This window comes from Taeniopygia guttata, chromosome 3 (genome assembly GCF_048771995.1).
Source record: "Taeniopygia guttata chromosome 3, bTaeGut7.mat, whole genome shotgun sequence".
NCBI classification, from domain to species: domain Eukaryota; kingdom Metazoa; phylum Chordata; class Aves; order Passeriformes; family Estrildidae; genus Taeniopygia; species Taeniopygia guttata.
In genome coordinates, this window is record NC_133027.1 from 14,207,852 (window position 1) to 14,229,715 (window position 21,864).

Genomic DNA, 21,864 nt, shown 5'->3' on the forward strand with positions numbered 1-21,864 from the left:
ATATTTTTTAGGTCATTACTACTAGACTTGTAAAAAGAATTACTGAAAATTAATTGTCCATAATGGGATTAAGGGACTGTAAAGGTATTTGGGGAAATTTAATCTTCTGTGAGTTGTGGCATTTATGTTTGTCCAGTCAATAAAAGCTGATTTTTATACATCTTTACCTGTTACTCTTTCTTTTTAACATCCATCTTTTTATAGAAGGAACATGGGGAAAAGCAATCAAACTCCATCTTCAGAAGCAGTTTTTGCAGGATGATTTGTCAAGCACAATGAATGGAACATTTCATTCCTTTAAGTGAAAGGAAACTTAATTGATACTTGAGAGCAGTTCCTTTGACAAGAAGAGGCTTTTACAAAGTTCTCCTACCCTACCCAGAATATTGTTCAGTTCAGTGATGCTAAATACCAGTGTAAATTGAATGTATTTTATGATGGGTCTGATATAGTAATAATTTCTATACCTTGGTAGATGTGTTTCAAAACAGAAACATAAAGGAAACAACATCTCACAGAATATATAGGAAATATTACATTGCTAGTCCTGTCTGCCCCCAGTCTCCCACCATGCTTCAGAGTCCATACAAATTACTCCAAAGACACTGTTATTTTGTCTTTGCTATATACAACACAATAACTCCTATATTTCATGGCGTATTTGTTTTTCAGATTTGTTTAACTCCTATGTTTCATAGTATATTTGTTTTTCTTTTTTTGTAATGGAATTGGGTTTTAGGCCTGTATCTATAGCAGGATGAAAGAAAATTGTCTTTATTTTGAAATTAATTTTCTTGTAATAAAAAAAGCTGACATTGTCAAGTTAGTTTAAATCAGAGAAATTAAAAGTGCAGGACCTCAGAAGATATCGAGAGACCACATAGTCCATCCTGTTTTCTTGGATGCATAAGAAATTAAGCATAAGAGATGAAAAAGATTGAAAAACCTTGCTAATTATCCCAAAATCTTTCTCATAGCAGAAGTCAACTTTGTGGTCATGTTGCTCCTACTAATTTCTTAGCATCAGGAGTTGAGTTAGCCATCTGTCCCTTTCTCTGGGGTCACTGCCATCATTGGCAGGATTTCAAAACTCTTGCCAAGGTTTTTCCTATTTCTTCCCTCATTGCTTCCTCTTCAGAATTAAGGATGTAATTTGTGTAGGCCTGGCAGAGCTCTATCCACTTAAAGCAGCTCTAATTGCCTTTCAATATTTTGCTGCCTCTGCCCTCAGGAAATTTCCTGCGGTCCCCTTTAGACCAGAGCAGGTCCTGCAGCAATCTGACCTGCAGATCGCAGCTCTCCTTCCCTGCCTTCCCCTCTGATCCTGCTCTCACACACTCTTCTTGAGCAGACTCTCAGCAGAACTCTCTCTCTAGCCTTCCTCTTTACTTGTCTCCCTTTTTTATCTGTCTTTGCCATCCATAAAAAGTGTTTGAGGTGTTTAGTGGAATATTTCTCTTGGTTGACAGGTTTTTTTGTCTCTTTTCACTGTGTCATGGAAATGTGATGCCAGAGGCAGATGGATGATGGCAATGGAATTGTTCAGCTTGCTAATCATTGCTTTTGTTATGTTATTAGCACTCTTATCTACATTGGTTCTTTAATGGTAAAGAAAATAGAAAATAAAACATTTTCAGAAGTATCAATATGTACTTGCATACCTAAATCCCACTGCCTATCATATTTTTACCCCAATATTACTAGTTTCTTCTTTTAATATTAGATTGAACTAGACAGAACTGCTTTAAAACATCTTAGCTTTTTACACAAAAGGCAATTTTAGTTGTTATTTTTAAAAATTAAAGCAAGAAAACATGTCCAAACCAAGCTATTTTATATTAAATAAATGCTCTACATCAGGAGACATCTTAAAGATCATTGACATTAAATCCTCCAGCCTATAATATTGCTTCCACTTCTCATTCACATCTGCAGTGTAGAAATGCCTGGTAAGTCAGTGAAAAAAGCCAGTGTGGTCTACCCTTTGCTATCTGTTTTTTCTTCAAGCACTCCTTACATACAAGAATCTTGACAAAATGCAGTCTTGAAGCACCAAAAGCCTCAAGTCAACAAATGCTCTGTTTCACCTGAGAATCCTGTTCAGCAGGGAAACATTTATCTGCCACTAGAATATTGTCACCACTGTGCTGCTGCTACTCAAATTTACCTATTATTATAGAGCAGAGGAGGAAAAAGGGCTTTCTGCACTTAGAGGGATTTTAAGATCTAAAACATATTTATCCCCTTTAAACTTTACAAGTTTATTATAAATTAAATGCTTAGGGCTAATTAATGGCAAGAGCTCAGAGTTTTCATTTTGTTGGTTGCACCAACAGTTGCCAATTAGCCTTATAAAAATTACTTTTTTTACTCAGTAAATTCCATTATTCTTACTTTGAGTGAAAATGCAGAGAATGTATCCAATTCTGATGTTCTCTGCATAGCTATACAATCCTTCACACCTTCATGTTCACATGCTTCATAAGATATTTAACTATCCCATCTTAACTGAGAAAGAGAAGACATTCCCAGAGATGATTAAGCTACACAGAAAATCAGTAAAAACCTAAAGCTTAACTAAAGTTTCTGATCTTTTGTACAGTCTGGGTAAAACCTCTGGGTGAAAAACTTTTCCCTGATATCAAACCTACGCTTCCTCTGACTCAGCTTGAATCCTACATGGACACAGAAGAAAACTCCTGCTGAGTTGCCTGGCATATATGATAAAATGTTATTTGTTCTACGCTGGGTATGTGAAAACAGGTGATACCTGTCATGGCTGGACACATGTCATGTTTGTAACAGCATTGCTGTCACAGAATACACACACATACACACACACGTGCACTCACAAATTGTTCAACACCTCTAAAGGTTTTATTTCAAGTGTTTCACATTGTTACAGCAGTTGCATATCACATACTCCTTTTTCCTTTTATTTTTTTTCTTCTCACCGTCTGTTCTGAATTATATCACATATTGGGGCCTTTGAGATTTTGTAGTCTACAGAAATATTTAAGACATGTTTGGGTATATCTGATATCTTTTTATGCTCCATATGACTACCCATTGCAGTTGAAACTCCTTTACTCAAAATCATTAGAGTCCTTGGCAGATGCCATGGTACTCCCTGGTGCTCTGCTACTTGGAACTGCTTTGATACTTGGGATTACTTGGGGCACTTCTTTCCTTGGTTTCCAGGCTTCCTTACAGTGTACACAACACTGACATTTTGCTACAGAAATGAGGACAAGGCACTTTGGAGGTGAAGGAGTAGTGCCAGGCCAGAAAGCTGCAAAGAACCCAAGCAATTTAAGCTTCCTACTCCCACTGCTCCTTTCTTGTTGCTGCACAAACATGATCCCTTGCTCAGTGACAGCAGCGAAAGAGCAGAAGGCTGTGCAGGTAGGAGGCAGAGACTGGCTACTCAAGCAGTGCACTCACTGCCTGTCCTCATCTGCCATCTCAGGCAGTCTGGCACTCTAGGCTACTGTTTATTTTGCCTGTGACTAAATAAGCCCTATTGGTTGGGCTTAAATTACTATTCTTTCCCAATGGAAAGGCTTTGTGAAAAATGCCACCTTTCTCACTGCAGGTTTCAATGCTTAATGCTTTCTATAAGTACTTCTTAATCACTCATAAGCATTTTAAAGACCTGTGACATAGAGGACTGCTGATTCTAAAACAGGATGAGCTTTTTAATTCAAATAATGATAAAGTCTTACAAAATGCTTATGCAACCTGTCTTTATTTGATTTCTATTGTCTTTTCTACACAGATACTCCAGTCTGGGTGGTTAGTTACCATTATAGTTCAGGAAAACTGTCACTTCAGGATAAAAAATGTATCTGCAGCTCTCCTTTCTGAACACAGAGATGTTCCACAGCATCCTAATACATGTACAAGAATTACACTGATGATATAAGCCCTGTTGCCAGGATACTTTTGCAAGACATTTTTCTTTGCTTGTCAGTTGAAAATGGTGTGAAATAGCTGTTATTTAAAGTATTTCAAACTACTGTTCACCCATAATGCTTTAAGTAGCACAATAGCTAGAAAGCATGAAGTGGAACATCAAAATCTGTATGAACAATGCTTACTATTAATATTATACCTACAGGATTATTTCAAACCCCTCAGTGAGCTGACAGAGAGGTATGACCCCCTGAAGTACAATCTCTTTCAAAATTCCTATGCACTAATTCTGTCTCTCACCATCTGCTTTATGGGAATGCACTTTCATATAAAAATGGAGTTGAGTCTTGTAGATTACAAAGAAGAAAGAGGATTCAGCTACAAGACCCATTATGTACCCCTGTGTACATCAGGAGTAGATGCTGTAAACCAGTTTCCCACAAAAAATACATTTTTGAACAGAATTTCAACATTTCTGAAGCATTCTCTACACTGAGCTCTTCAGTGAGCTGCCTGGAGTCAGTGTTCAGCATCGCAGAAGCTGTTTTATCATCATGATGTTCCAAAGCTCTGCTGCTGTCTGATATTATAAGCTAAAGTATTGAGACAGAAATTATACCTGTATCCCACAGGGCACAAAGTGCTCTGTGCAAGGGACATCTATAAGGGAAAGGCAGGTGTGTGCCCTAGACTGAGCATCACTTTCCAATGAATTGCAAAGTGATTGCAATTCAAGGAAACTTGGCTGACAACAAAGTCTGACACACAACAACAGAACCCAAAAGGGTATAATTTCTCTGCCTAATTTACCTTCAGTGCATAAGAGAATAATTCCTGCTGCATTGATCTCTCCTCAGTCAGTCTTTTTTACCCCGTTACTGCAAGAACCTGAAGACATTAGATTATGATGGGACAAACTGTGGGTTAAGGGGGGTAGCTGGCGTTGTGTAACAGCTTAAGCTGCTTTACACGGCTTTAAAATATAGATACAAATATTCTCTGTGAGCTATTACTGTCATTACCTGAAAATTCACGTTTGAGCTCTGACTAACTGAAAAGGTGTGCCTTTTTCATCCTCTTTGGTGGCCTCAAAAGTAAAGAAAATCACTACACCTTTACCTTTTGTCTGATAACTAAATTCCCATTCTGCTGGCATGAGCCAAGTGATCACAACTCTGCTAACATGGAGTAAAAGCAATTTGGAAAACTCTCTGTAAACAAGTTATCCTGCGTACACTAGAAAATCCAGGGAGCTTGTGTACATAACTGTGTGAAAGCTAAGCCCCAGAATGGTGATAAAAGGAAAGCACTAAAGCAAAAAGTAAACACAGAATTAAATGGAAATACTTTCATATTAAAACAGGATAGAGAGTAAGGAGTTGAATTATTGAAGTAATTCTAACATGGCAGACACTGCACTGATAAAGTTTTTAATGTGAATTCTCATCTCAATAGTTTTAAAGACTGGTGAATGTTTGGGAGCTCTCAATAGTTTTTCCTTAGTTGTAAAACACACTATGAAAGACAGGTTCTAACTACCTTTGTGCTCTGTTCCAGTTTGGAGCACACAGACTGGACTTTCATTTCCCTCTGAACCCTGGTAATTTCCTCTCAGCAGAGGATTATCCTTATTTGTGACAAAACATAAAGAATGTCAACTGGAGGAGGCAAAATCCAGTGAGATTATGCACAGTATGTATGCAGGACTGGAAAAAGAACCCTGTCCCTCTGTTCTGACCAAGGGTGGCCCTTGACAGTGCAAGCAATTAGCAAAACTACCAAGGACATTGAATAAAATTCAATTTCTTGAGCCCTTTTTTTACACAACTTTTCCTCCACTTCTGCCAGAATTCTTTATAATGTAATATAAAGAGAAGAGTGAAAATTGGCTTTGGAAGACACCAAATATCCATTGCTGCACTGATTTTCTTATATTTCCTTTCTTCTAAACCTGTCCTGGAAATGTAACCAAAAAGAAATTTTGAGACAAAGGTACTTCTTGGTGAGAGGTGTGTGTGTGCTTACAGTTCATTTAGCAAGGACAGAATTCTGTCTGTACAACACAGTAAGAGTGAATAATCCACTGCAGGAAGCATACAGTACACATTTTTGTCTAAGGCAAGATCATAATATTTAATGCTAGGCTATAAATAGATCTTATAGATCTTTCCTAAATCCTTGAATATGACAGGAGCAATTAGCATTGTACCATTTGCATGTGAAGAACCCACAATTACTTTATTGACAGTCATTCTCCCTCTATCTTGTTTTTGTTTTTGCCAAAGAGAAAAAAAAATCTTCCTTGAATTCCTTGTAGTTCCAGGTGTGCTTCCCTTTTCTGCTGTGACCCATGGCTTTGATCACATCCTCTGTCACAGGCATTCGTGCACAACTACACCAGTGCGTGTCCAGGGCAATCAAGAATGTTTCCTCTGTCTTTTCTTGATTTTTTCTCAATCACAACTTCCCTCACAGGCCAATGCATATTTAATTTTGCTATGATTTATTCCTACTTAGTGTGGTAAGCACACCCATTAACTCCAAAGATTTCTGTGATTGCCTATAGATCATGAACACACTTTCAGGATGCTGTCAAAATATTTCAGCATCAGGCTGTCATTGCAGATAGGAAGGCTGACATTTTTAGCTCATCTTTCTCCCTTTTTTTTCTGTGCCCCTTGTACAAGGATTCTTTCTTCCAAATTTGCTTTTTGCATGGCATGTTTCCAGTGTTTAAAGCTGTGACCTGTGGTGCAGTGCTGAGCTGGGGGCTAGTCACCAGTGGTGTGCTCTAGGGGAAAATACTGTGGTCAATATGGTTTAATATCCTCATTAATGATCTGGAGGGTGGGACAGAGCATTCAGATGATACAGAACTGGGACAAATGCCTGACACACCCTGTGTGTCTCTGCAGGCTGGAGAAATGGGCAAACAGGAATGCGGTGAAGGTCAAGAAAAGGAAGTGTGAGTCCTCCACCTGGAGAAGAATAATTGTGTTCACCAAAGCGGGGGTGACTGGATGGAAAGAAGACTTGCAGAGAATCCTGTGAGTCCTGGTGAACAATAAGCTGGAAGTGTGCCCTTGCACTAGAACATCTTGGACTGCATGAAGTGTTGCCAGCAGGTTGAGGGGGATGATCCTTCCCCTCTGCTCCACACGCCTGGAGACCTCTGTCCAATTCTGAGCTCCCCAGAACAAGAGAATCATGAACATAGAGGAGACAGTCAGTGAAAGGCCACTGAGATGCTTAAGGGATGACAGCATCTCTCCTATGAGTAAAGTCTGGGAGAGCTGGGACTGCTCAGCCTGGAGAACAGAGGGCTCTGGGGAAATCTCACTGAGGTGTATGAATACCTGATGAGGGGAGTAAGAAGGAGACAGACTCTTCTCAGTGATGCTCAGTAGAAGGACAAGCAACAACAGACATGCATTGTTTATATCTAAACATTACTAAAAACATTTTTATGATGAGGGTGGTCAAGCAGTGGAACAGATTGGTTATGAAATCTTGGTTCTTGGAGGTATGCAGAAGCCAACAGGGCATGGCCCTCAGCAAACTGCTCCAGCTGGCCCTGATTTGAGCAGAGAGCTTGATCTCCAAATGTCCCTTCTCATTTCAATTCTTTTTAGTCTCCTCCTACATCACCCATCATGAGGCTTATACTGCCTACCAGGGGCTCCAGCTAATTTCCAGTTTTTCTCTTCACCCTCCCAGCCACAGCTGCCATTGAGCACAGCGCCAGTGTACTCTGTAATTCAGCACTGCAGTCACAAAGAGATGCATGACAGGGCTAGCAGCCCTTCAAACACCAAGGCAGACCATAAAGTGGTGTCATCTTTTAATGTCTATTTTAATAGGATTATGGAAGAAGGAGTTTATAAGCAAGAAATTTACAGATAAAAGAAAGTAGTTTTAGTAAATCAACCTACTTATTTTAGAAGCTGATGTCCTGAAAAATCTTTACTATTCAAGTTCCTTCCTACTTTTTCCCATTTTTTCAGCCTGACATTCCTTATAAAAGGACAGTCTTCTAAAAAAAAAAGAAATGTGGCTTGTTATTATTCACTAGTCTCCAGAGCTTCCATTCTTTTAGCTAATACATGCTTTCCAAGCAAATTGTAGTTCTTCACTGAAACAACTTCAGCAAGTTCAGAGCAGCACAGGTTCAAAATCCTATAGGGAATTGAGAGCTGTAGAAAACAGATTTAGACACACTACTACAATCCCCAGCAGTCTGGAGGACCTAGATTTTGTTAAAGCTCCCATAACCCATACATTTACTTTCCTGGTTGGCTGAAAGATAATATCTATGTAAGCTATTTGATAGTAACTAAATACTAATTTTTTTGCTCCCACAGAAATGGTAATTGGCTGACCACTGAATAGGATTCTCCTCATGCAGATCCAGACACTTATCCCTGTGTGTCTGCAGCTCAAATAAACTATCTGGTCACGCTTCAGTGGAGGTTTCTGTTCCCTTAGGTGGAGAGAAGAACAGCAGATGTTTGTGATTTTTTTTCCTTGAAAAGCAAGTTGGGCCTTGCAAAGCAAGATCAACAATATTATTTTTAACTCAAGTCCACAAATATCACAGGATTCTGGGAAACCCCAGAATTTCTCAACCAGTAAGAAAATATTTTTATTTTAAGTATATCAAAGATTGAATGACATGAAACTTTGTCTCAAAAAGATAACATGATTAATGGAAATATCTGTTCCTTTCTCCTTGAAGCTATTAACAAAGCAAATCATGTTTGACTAATCTCTAACACATGCCAGGATCTGAAGAGTTAATTAACAGGCATGGTGCAAGGAAGAATGGTACAGGGATTTAATATCACTCAGGGGCACTACCAGAGAAAATAAAACAATTCTGCCTCTGTAAGGACACTGTATGGAACACAGGCATAGCTCATATGGATTCTTATCCAAACCCCCATCAAAAATCACATTCCATACACATGCAGGTAATTTTTCAGGAAATTACAATGCTGTGTTTACGTATTTATGTATTTTTGTCTTGTAAGGGTTTCTATTTTGTTTCAACATTGCACTTTTCTGTAATTAGCCAAACTGTCCAGGTGTTTATAATAAGAAGTTTGATGGAGCATAAAGACAAATTGGTCAGGTAATCTTCATTTTACACTTTTTAAGTCCTGTCCTATCTCAGTCTCAATCTTATAAGTTTTTACTTTATCCCTCCAGCTCTCTCTTCAACGTCTATGTGCTTCTCTCCTGCCCCGACCACCATCATAATTTTCACCTCAGGACTACTGTGATTATCCCCTGGACAGAGAATATTCACTTTAAGTCTCAATATATCCATAGCACGGATTTTTGATGTTTCAAAGATGATGGTTCTTTTTTCCTTTCAAAATATGAACTAAATCAGACTATTTTTGAAAAATTACTATTTCTAAAAATGTGGGTCTTTTTTTTATATTTTTTAAATTTTTGAAATGAAGCAAAACATCTGATTGATTAGGGGATAAAACCAAAATGGCAGGATTTTCATTAAAATGACATACCTTAAATTATTTTGACAATATTTCATAAATGACTCCAAACTTGATAGATGTTCAAATTAAAAAATAAAAAGTGCGCAAATATATATTTAAAAAATCTTAATACATCTCAACCAATTATAGTCAGTCTTCCATATGGTGAAATGACCAAAATTCCTCCTAACTACAAGCAATATTTTAAAAAAAATTAAAATAACATTAGGAATATTAAATTTTCTCTGTTAGAAAACACTATTCCCGAAAGGGACACAGACAACTGAATTGACAAAAGTGAAAGACAATCACAGTGAGTGATTAATACGCAGTAATAGAAAGGGGGGGAAAAGATATACAAATGACCTTTCGTAATCTCTTATTTTTCACTTACTTTGTTTCAAATATGTTATTGCCGTCATGCCACCTGGTAAATTGTGTAATTGAGAACCCATTTTTCTCCCACTGTGACAGAAGCTGACATGTGGAAAATGCTTTATTTCCTGATTTTGAAGAGGATGGAATGGAAAGAAGCTTCATTCTAAATAACCTTTGCTTTTGAAAGATTTAATTCAATATTTACTTAAATTCATACTCTTAGTTATTCTATCAGTTACACTGTCCTGGTAAATTGAAAATTCATGGGCTACTTCTAGAGAATAATGGATACACAGTTTGGGTTGTTTTGGGTTAGAATGGAAATTAAAGATCATCTAATTCCACCCTCTTCTGTCCTGGGCAGGGACACCTTCCACTTGTCAGGTTGTTTAAAACCCCCCCACACCTGGCCTTAATCCTGCTAGAATGTTCATGTTTGCATACAGCAAAACTTATTTTTGTCCCTTGATTATTCATTTCCCCATGCTCTATGTCATCTATTTCACCCTTGAATATACTCTTTGTGAATGACCTCCCATGCCTGGTTTCAAGAATATCTACCACTCTTCCTTTTCACAAAATTCTCAAATTATGGAAATGTAAAACATTTAGATAACAGCCCTTATGTTTTGAGTAGGCAATCTAGGAAATAAAAGACAATCAATTAAGTCAATTAATTCTATTAAGCTCAAGAAAATTAGCATTTCTATAAATAGTCTTCATGGAAAGTTTAAAATTAATTTTCAATATCATAATAATTTTATTCAAGGAAAGAGTAATGTTACTTCAGAATATTACCTGTGTTATAAACATTATCATACAAACTACGTGCTTCTATGGTGAACACATCTAACATGGAATTTATACAGATTTCACTACTACTCCTACCAAAATAATTCACTCCAGCAATGGGAGGAAATGAGTCATAATCAAAGAGGAAACTGCAAGTAAAAAATTTTTCAGATCCTGTAACTGGTCCTGATATTCTGTATCATCTTCTGGAAATTCACTGAACTGGTTTTATTAACGATAAAGCAGAGTTTATTATACTTTCTTCACAGGGGAGTTGTGAGGATGCTTATGAAGTCCTCTGTATCTCCAGGAAGAAAGTCACTGTACCAGTACAATGTATCAAAAATTTCTTATCATTTCTACTATAAACACTTGATCTACTTGCTTATTTCTATAGGGTAGATGATTACCCTATTTCTATAGGATAGATTATTCCTCCTTTACAGGATACAAAGTAGCTGCTCTGTTAAACAAAAATAAAATTTAAATGCGAGAGACATTTTGAAGAGTATCAATATGGAAAAGAGTGGGGGAGGGGGCGGGGAGGGGACTGCCCCTGCCATCAAAGTATATCCTTTGCACATTCCTGGCACTACATCAAGGTTAAGTTAAAAGCAGCACTTGAAGGCAGTTGCATGTGGTAGATTGTACAACAAGGCTCATTAGCCAATGGTGAGTCTTATGTAAAGGTCTTTAATGTGGTACAATGGCATTTTTCAGCCTCTTTTAAAAGGGAAAAAGTTAATAATGTGAAAGTTTTATTACTTTTATTCTTTTAAAGAAGTGCCTTTTTGTAGGGAAACATTGAGGCTAGTTAGAGCAAGAGCTCAGGGAATTTCCTTCACTCTGGGAAGGACTGCAATTATATAAGGGGAAGGGACCACAGCAGTAAACTTGCAACATACCAAGGTCTTAACCCCTGAGACAGGAGGTGGAGGAATAGGTGTTAGCAGTCTTACACAAGTCCTTAAAGCATAAACATATGGTAAATCCATTACCTAAACTACAAAGAATGGAACCTTGCTAATAAACCTATTTACTAGGTTAAATAAATACAGAAAGTGTTTAAAAAAGGCGAGCTGTGTGACATTTTAAAATCAGACATTTTTCACTTGTCAGAATTTGTTGTTGGGAATCTGTGAAACATGATGGCCCTTCCAACCCCATGGACACACACAGTCATGTTCTGCCCAGCTCAGCGCTCCCTGCCACCACATGAAACCAAGAGCATTTATTTCTGAGCTCCTGTGCCACTGCCTGCACACAGTTCATCACCCAGCTGGCTGCTGGCACTCATGCTGAACAATAAAATGTAGGTAGGATTCAAATGTATTTACCACCTTGTTATGCAGCCCTGTGCTCTGTGGCATGTTTGATTTCATCCAGAAAAAAAACACTAGTCCAGAAGTAATAATATTGAGCAGGCAAAAATTCAAATCCAGTGTCTTTAGAAGTGGCATGCTGCCAGTGGCTTTAGCAACAGCTCTACAGACCATTTTTGCATCACCCTTAGTACAAATATATTATTAGATAGGTTATAATTGGTACTAAAGCTAAGGAGAACTGTGTTTTACAGTTACTTTACCAAATAAGTGCCCTTCTTGGAGATGTGGGAATGGGATATCCAAGAACACATTTTAAAGCTTCTCATAGTGGCTTCTTGGATTTGTAGCAAAGAGGTGGCATTAATCCAAAGCCAGCTGAAGTCAGTGGGCTGATTCCCTGCCCGATCCCCTCCCTTTGAAAGGAGGTGTGGGCACACAGCTGAGGTGGTGGCTTTACAATCAGGTGTCTCTGAGACTGGGTGGCTGCTCAGGGGCACTTTTCTGCAGAATTCACGTGAATATGCACTCTCATTTACCAGCCCGTGAAAGGTGCTGGTAAAGGTCCTTTTCAGCTGCTGGTAAGTGGCATGCTTGTGATGAAATTTGTCTTGCATCAGGTTAAACAAAATTTTATTCAGGGAAGAAAAAGGGGAGGGGGGAACCTTCAAAATTTCATGTGCCTTTGAAATTCAGTGATATTTGGTCATTAACTTGACTGAAATCCATCTAAGTGTATAGTCAAACACAAGCCACTTGTTCTCAAGCAGTGTTTATGGAGAAGGAAGCAAGGTGGGAGATCTATTACTTTTGCTCATACTCCCCATCAAATCTCCCTCTGTAAATACACAGTCAAACATTAATGATGACCCTCATCTGCTTCAGGCTCATTAATGGAGATGCCTGTGCCTACATGGAATGCCACTGACATCTAGCATAGAGCTGTAGTGCTAGCAGAGTGGAGAGTAACAGATTTATAAGGACTGAATTACTATCATTTAAAATCATTTTATTATACAAGATAGGTAACAAGCTGCAATTTAAACAAAGTGCTTAAAATTATGTGGTTGTATTTCTTGTTAGATTAAAAAAAAAAAAGGTCAGTATGAAGTTGCAGTTATAACCATTAGTTATGTGATTTTAAAGAGTGGCAACATATAAATAGTTCCCTTGTGGTAACTTTATTTTAGGAGTATTCTATTGTTTAACAAATGCTGATGGAAAATTATTTGGTTTTTCAATAAAAATATATCAAAGAAGAAAAAAGTCTATGCAGATTATAAGGGTCATTCTTTAAGAATCCTGTTATTTGTGATGAACTCTTATCCAGCAGCTGATGTGACAGTCTGTGTTAAATGACAGCATCAATATTGCTCTGCACTCAAAAACCCCCAGGCAAATAGAGAAATCAAGTGTTTTAACTAATGCCATTCCAGAACCATCTACATATTTTATGCTTATGAGTACACCGGGAACACTACATACACCAGCTGGTATTGGATAAGATATTCCTCAGCATTTTAAAGTTATTTCAATACTGCAAAACAGAATAACATATTTAGATAAAACTTTAGAACCATTTGGTACCTCCGAAAGTTTTTATTTGATTTTCTCTCCAATTTTCTCTCTCTCTTTTTGGCAAAATTTGCCATATTTTTAGCAATCACAGATTTTTGATAAAAAAAAATACAAAAGCAACTCTGAAACTGGATACAGAATAAGGCAGATCTGTGAACATCAGGACTTCTAAAAATGCAGATGGCATAAAAGCTTGTAAAATAAAAAGGTATTATGTTTGGCTTTCATATGACAGTAGTAGGTAACACAAGATATCAGCAAGATGTGGATCTTGCTGATATTTGTCTGGGATAGCAGCACAGCCTTTACTGTTTTCTGATGATCCTGAGCATACTGATAGGAACTTAGGGTGTTGATGGAGAGGAAAGGGCACACAACCCCTTCTTTTTATCACGTCTCCCTACAAATGTGCACTGGGTGATAGAGGCCATTTGCTCATTTAAAGCTGTCACTTTAATAGGCACAAAAGGATGGGAGCCCTCTGGCCAAACACTGACATTTGCACCTGAGTGACTCAGGTGATAAAATGGGGTGTGAATGACCCAGAGGTTAGGAAAGGATGAATTGCTTGCTGGAAATGCCTGCCTCGGTGGACTATAAAAAAAGCCAGTGTGGGTAGCCTAGAAGTACCCACCTACATCATGAACTTTTAAAGGTGTTATGAATCTTTCTTGAAGCACAGAAGAACAGATTGGATTTTCCTGAAGTCTTATGGAAGCCTGAGTGCTACGACAAATGAATCTCCTCTCTCTCAAGAGATGATCTCTCTGCAGCAAAGATACAGCAGAATCCCCTGCTTACCTCAAATCATCGAAGCAAGCAGCAGAAGTTACACAGGTCTGGTGCTCATAGCCCAGGAAAGCCCTGCTGGGATAAACAGCCAAGCAAAAAACTGACCTATTCCTGCATTTAGTTTGGATGATGTTACAACCACACCTAAAATCACTGGAAGTACCTCTACGAGGTGACTATCCCTTACAGAAGTGCTGTGAAGATTTTATTGTTCTTATGAACAGTAAGCTGGAGCCAGATGCACACTACAAGAGGTCTCTTTCAGGCTGTGAAACCCGAGAACAGTTTAGATGAGTGATATGCAAAATCTCCCCATAATGACCTGGTCACACAGGACTTGCAGTATGCATTAGGTGTTTTAATGTTGCACAGTAAGCAAGTATTGGATAAAGCCGTCCAGAAATACTGAGGGAATGACTGGAACCCCAAAACTTTCTCCCCTCAGCAAAGTAACGTTATCCTTTGTTTGCAGAGCTAGCCCACTTCTATCTTCCTTTCCATATACAAGATGTAAAAGCCAGTCTCAGAGCCTCAGCAAGTTCTGCTGCCACTAAGCTCATGTGAAAGGCATGCAGCTCTGTTTCCTCTGGCTGTGCTTAAAATATCTATGAAACATCTAACAGACCTCTTCTTGTAAGATTGAGTTCGGGTTTTTTTGAATTTAGCTTTCAGAAACATCTAAGTCAGAGCTGCAGGTAGGCAACTGAGCTCAAGATGAAATAGCAAACTTCACAGGCATCCCTCTTTCTTACAGTTCTTGGTGCCTTGTCAGTAATTCCACTGCCAGCAGAACAGCTGTTTCACAGGACACTGTCCAGTTTAATGTGCTGGATATTCAAGCCTATTTGTCTCCTCCTATTCAATGTACTTTGAACGATGGTGTCTGAGTCTGGGTGGTCAATTATGCCCCTGGAGCCAGCACCCAGACATCAGGAGTGACAGCAATAGGCAATGGCATTCCTGAAGAGATATTCTTAGGCTGATCTCTCACTTTTCTTCCTCAAAGGCAAAAGTTCCTCATAGGACCTCTGTGAGGCAAACTGGGCAACAGCAATAAGCCTAAAGCCCACACAGACAGGACTCTGAGGAACTTAAATGGGGTGAGCAAATTCCTTCCCTTTGCACCCCCCTGGCTGCAGTGTGTTCCAAGCATCACTCCTCCCTGGGGCTCCCAGCAGCACAGGGGGCTGCAGGAAAACCTTTCTTGTTAGGATTTTATACACAACACAAGGTACTGAGCTCCTCAGGTGTCCAAATGTAGATATGAATCTGTCTATTCCTGTGTCTCAACACAAGAGTGGGTGAAGGAAAAATCACATGCATCCAAACGTGTTTGAGGTTAACCTTAAACTGTGCACTGCAGAAGGTGTTTGTTTATTTTTTCTCAGACTGTTTTCATAAGCACTTTCTAGTTGACTACCACAGTCTCTTTTTTTTTTTCCAGTTTCTAAGGAAAAACTCAAAGCTCTCATCTCTTTGAATGCTGTGGTTTACAAATCATTGGAACCATCAGCCTTGCTGCATGTAATTTTCTGGGAAAGAAAATACAGTTTTCTAGAATAAACACTTTCAAAAGGATTATTTGTTTAAGCAGTCCACATTTTTTCAGAAGGAATTATGACATTCATAAATTCAAATGTAGGTGTTAGTTATTAGTATGTTCTGAACAGTATATTCTCATCTTCTCAAGGTACCTGGGCTGCTCTACACATTTACAGTGTACACAGCAGGTGCCAATGAAGCAGAAATGTTAGTTTATTGTGAATTTAAGCAAAACAGCACAATCACAAGATCGATTATATTGTTAGACATGTCTGGTAGATTTTAGGGGTTTAGGATTGCTTTTGTTTTCTGTAGTTATATCAGTCTAAAGTCTGATTACAAAGAAAATCTATACTCAGTTTTCTTCCTTGTTTAACTCTGTTAGGGATAGTTTTATGCACAGAATGTAATCATCCATTCTTTTTTTTTTTTTTTCCCAGTGAAAAAGAATATATGTAAATCATAAAGACAGCTGATGGTAAAGCTGACTGATTAGAACATATTTTAGATATAAAAAAAGAGAAAAGAGCAACAACTACAAAGCTTTGGTTCCTGCATTTCTTGCAAATACAAACTTGCTGTTTTCACTGAGCATTTCAGATGTGTGAGAAATGTATTATGGAATCTCTAAAGCTAAGATTATAATCATACCTGTGGTGCCAGTTTAAAACAAGGAGACACACTCTGTCAGTCACAGGCTGTTAGAGGCACAGTCAGTCTAAGGACACACAGGTTTTCCAGTGGAGGCGTTGGTTTCTAATGGACAGAATTTACTGCTCAATTACATTGTTATGCAACAGTGGCAAACCAGATTTAGCTGTTACTTTTTCAAAATAAATATAGCTCTACATTTTACACCTTAGTCTGTTCCTGTGCTTGATTAAAGATTTATAAATAGTTCCCCCCATCCATTCTACAAATGCTTTGGGTTCAGAGACGGTATCTAGTTCACAGCACAGGTTATTGGACTGAGAGACAAAATTCAAGCAGATTCTGTAACATGGAAAATACAGAGGAACTGAGGTCAGGAGTTTGACTTCTACGTTCATTGTTTCATTTTACCACTCAAACATTGCACCAGACTGCTTTGTAATTCAGGCAGAAGAGACCCTTGGAGATCGATTTTGAGTTTATAGCCTGAGAATTTGCTGAAAACCAAATCCCGCTCCAAGGAGGAACTGGACAGGGGGTGTAGCAGGAACAAGTCTTAATCTTCTAACTGGTATGAAAGAGAAAGTAATAACATGTACTACTCACAGTTTCCTAACAAGAAGAATTAAAGCCATTGCAACTTCATTACCTTTTTACAAATGATCATCAATCAAAATAGCAACGATCAGGCTTCCAAAGAAACTGCTGACTCCAAAAACAGAAGCTGTGTTGTAATTTTACCTGTTTCAGCTATACATTGATGGTCATATCCACACAGCACAAATTATTTCCAAAGGCCTAGACTGCCAGATTTCGCAATAAATTTTTTGGTGCTTCCTTACTAAAAATTTGGAAGAATCCCTTCTTAGGGGTGCTGGACAGCTGCTGTCCCTACTGATATTAGTTTATTCAATAAAGTATTTCTTGATTCAACTGAAAATGAGGTTTTTGTTCCCTTTCCTCAGGTGCAGCTCAGGAGAATGACCACCTTCTAACTTGGACATAAGTGAATCATCCCTGCCTCACAGCTATGATTCTCCTTGTATTTTAGCATGAATCTTTCTCTTGCTGTTTCAGTCTGCTAAAACTGAGTCCAAGAACTGAATGTAATAAAATTAAGACTGTATAACAAATAATATACAAGAGTTTTATGACACAGAACAGTATTACAAATATAATTTACTCCAAGACATGGACTTTGATATTGCAAATAAATGTACAGTAAGTTCTTCATGCATAGTGGGACCTATGTGTATTCCTGATAAAATGCCAGCAATTAAAATGAAAAGACAACATGTATAGCAGTTTGACAGGGCTTTTTCCTAGTAAGTTGGATTTAAAGAAGTTGAATGTATTTGGCAAAGAAAAGTTAACCAGCTTTAGAAAACTCTGTAATCCAATTGCTAATAGATGATCTGTAATTTTCTTGGCATTTCAGAAAATACATGAACAGATTCCTGTGTAGACTAAGAGTGAAAAAGGAAATTATTAATTTAATATAAACTATATTACAGTAATATGTGGAAAATTACAGATTATTTTACAAAGTGGAAAACCTTGGAACTACTCTGTTATTACTGAGGCTAAACTTCCATCCACTCCAGAATAAAGCTTTGACTCAGTAAGGATCACAGGGGATGACTCTAGAAAGATCTGATATGATTAGAGTTTGCTATTGCACTGCTGTTAATTAAGGGGAAGGATTTTTGCATCAGAAAGATGTTGTGCTGTAAAATTCACATTTCCAAGTCTTTTCCTGATAAATGCTCAATAGAACTTTTTCTGCCTGTGTAACAAGCAGTGATAAATTCACAAATAAGAAAAACCTACCACCTACTGTTACAAAAGAAAAGTGGGACAGAGAGAACAGGGGTGACTGATGAAAAGGAGACAGGCGGACATGGCTGATGTTCCGTTTATCCTATTCCCACTGTCAGAAGCAGAGTATGAGGTCAAGTTGGTCATCAGTCTGAACAGCATGAGATTTCTTATATTCCTATGGAATATTTCAGATGTGATTGGTAGATAGCAATAAGGTTTAACACAATTAGGGACCATGTCAAGGATGAATGTGCAAAGTTTAATAAGCTATTGTGGTGCTAAGATTAGTTGTCGTTTCAGGTTTTTTATGGAGCAATCTGTGCCTACAAAAGCATGCAGACTGTGCATGAACAAGAAGCCTGTATTTGAGATATGGAAGACTACACTACTGGACCACCAACCATTTAAAACAGAGATTAATTTTCAGTGTTTCAGTCATCTGAATGGATTCTTTTATTACTCTTCTAACAGTTCATGACCTAGAAAATCTGAAGTATCTGGGAAAGAGCAATGGCAAGAGCTCCTTTAGACCTACATGGAGCAATTGCAAGGAAAACTTTCTCATCACCTTGCTTACCTGTCCTAGTTCTGTAAGTAGACCCTCAAACTCTGTTAACAAGCTCATAATTGATTCATAATCTCATTGCGATATATCACACTTAAGTGACAGTTTCTGGAAAGAACTGACTATTTGAAAAACTTTCTCCTATGGAATTATTCAGAGCCATTAGATGACGATTTCAGTGGTTCCCTCACAGCGTTTGAACCCACTGTTTGAACAGAAGTCACGGAAGCCTTGAAACACTCTGAAACACTCTTGAAACAGTCTGAACACTCTGAATTGGGCTCTCCAGGTCCTAACATGTCCTCTAATGCATCATCTGACATAGGAAGACACCTACATTGATGTTTATTGGCAGCCAATAAACATCAGCAGTTACATCCTTGTTTCCACTTTCCCTGCTTTTCCGCATGTTCAGCATTTGAGTGCCATCTCTAATAGACAACCTTCTGCTGCTCGGGGTCACGAGAAGCAGTGAGGACCTCTGCTACAAGCTCATTACTACATTTCAAGATCCTCATGTATCTTGTCCAAATGACATCCCAGTGCACTTGATTCAATTTAATCCTCAGAAATCATGGAGACGTGGAGTCCTGGGACAGCAGTGCTATTATTGTTCACTAACAGGGCTTGAGAGAATACAAAGTACTGGGACAGAAGCACCCTATACCTACACACAATACTGTCTTTTCACTGAAAGCCTGTCTTAATTTTCTCATTGAAGATATCCCAAAACCTCAAATAAATTGATATCAACAACTTACATTTTCTTTTTTTTTTATCTTTGTTTGACCTTTCTTTCTGGGCTTGGAGAAAATACTAGGCAAAAGGAGGATATTTTAGAAGCAGCATTGTGTACATAGGGTGAGCTGCTTTATATTTTATAGGTGGTATGCATTCCTGCTATTATATTTACATTGGGGGATGAGAGAATATAAATATATTTAATTTACAATATTCTGTGTAGAAGCCATCTTCTTACAGCCATAGTCATACTTATAAACAAAATACATTTCCTAATTGTACATTTACTCTTTCCATATCTATGATTTCCAAGAAGTATATAGAGATTATATATTATATATAATACATAGTCTACACTTCAAAAATCTTTTCTGCTAAACTTAGCAACTACTACTCTGCAAAAGAATCAAAGAGTGGAACATTTCTAAATAAATATAAAAATTAATCAGTGAAATAGGTTAATATCATTTACACTCAGATAAGCTAACAGAATAAAATGTTCCTATCCTGGTATCTAGACTAACCATGATTAATAGGCTTTAACCAGTCCTTACCAGTTTTATCTAGTGCTTGAAATTTTAGCTTGTCTTCCATAGTAAGTATCAAACATTTTTCTGTGATTACTCAGTCGTTATTAATTGTTTATGTAATTGCAATTGTAAATGGAATGCTTCACTGATTCAGTAATTAGGGAGTTTGATTTTGAAATAATTTATTAGGTCTTAATTTATGTGCTGTGAAATCTGTTAGATCATTTGCTAGTCAGTATGTTGTCTAGAATAAAGGCATTTCTACAAAGGGATTTTAGGGTGAGGGTCACCAGTATAATCAGAAACATACTCAGTCTGGCCTCCAGCTAAAGATTATATGCTTTTAAGTGTATTTCTGTTTTGCAAAATGGCCTTTTGAAGACTTAGCCATTTCAACAAAAATCCTCTTTTCTATATAAAAAGAGAAAAAGCAATTATTCTGCACTGTTGTTTGACTTCCCACCACCACCACTCTGTCCCCTCAATACAGATGACCCAGCTGATCAAGTGTGAGAAGCACATAGTTCTCTGCACTGACCTGCCTGAACCTCTGGAATGAAATCTTCAAAGTTAGAAGCAAAAGTTGGCATGAAGGCTAAGCAGGGATTTGATTAAAGCTTTGGAATTACCCACACAATAAATTGAACCAAACTGATTTTTGTCATGTACAAAGGCACACTTATGTTTTCCACAATGTATGGAAGGAAGTGACTGATATCAGTTGGCTTTCAGTGTTAATTTATCGTATTCATCCATACTCTTATTATAATAGAGGATTTGTCAGTATGTTCACTATTAAAAAAATCCAGGACTGGGGCTGGGGCTTTTTTGTTGTCAAGCTCAGCTGTTACAAATGATATTTGAGTGAAGCTTCAAAGCTTGTCTCCTTGTACACAACACTCTGAAATGGAAACCTTACACTTTGAATGTCTTTAGAAATGTACATGTAGAGGGGTTTAAGGAAAAGCATGGGGCTGCTGAATATATTACTTTGGGCAGGATTTATCTGACAAAATATATATGTCTATATATCAATACAGACAAATACAGCTGTCTATATCATAGACTTATATAGATGTCCATAGGTAGATGTCAATATTTCAATTAATCACAGACTCTACATAATCAAAAAAGAGAGGTGTGATTAATTTTAATCCAAAGACATCAGCTATAAAGTCAGATGCCATAGGCACACCCAAGAGTATCTGTAAGAAGAGAATTAACCGTGACCAAGTTGCAGTAATATAAAGTTAAGTGAAATGAATTTCAGAGGAATAACCTGTGGTTTAATGTTTTGAAGGGGCTTCTTTTATCCAAGGGATTACCTGTCCAGATTTGTTTTCTCCATTGTTACTGACTTTACATGTTCAAGAAACATATTTTGGAGTAATCTCACATATAAATATTTTTTTCTCTGGATAAAGATGTAAACTACCATAGTTGGATTTATGACCATGGTCAAGAAATGTGCATATTCAGCTTCATTGTCATCAGTGAAAATAAATTTAAAATACAAAACAAGTAAAAGTCTGAGCCTTTCACTACTTTTATTTTTCTTTCCAATCCTAACTCTTCACATAGTCACAGTCATGACCTATTCAACCTTCCTTTACTCTATAGTATGCATTCAGCAGAAACTCCTAATGAACAACTCTCCATGAATATCAATGGTTCAATAAACAGAAGTGATAAGCAGATTTTTTTTTTCTCTATGAAGTTTTTTTCTGGAGCCTGGA

At 37.7% G+C, this 21,864-nt stretch overlaps 1 long non-coding RNA gene across 1 annotated transcript; it reads left to right on the top strand.

The window, feature by feature from the left end:
- Positions 1-11,781: 11,781 nt before the first annotated feature.
- LOC140683644 (uncharacterized) lies at positions 11,782-21,655 on the top strand. The gene is made up of 2 exons (XR_012054841.1): positions 11,782-12,489; positions 18,593-21,655. It is a non-coding gene; the product is annotated as an uncharacterized lncRNA (long non-coding RNA).
- The last annotated feature ends 209 nt before the right edge of the window (positions 21,656-21,864 follow it).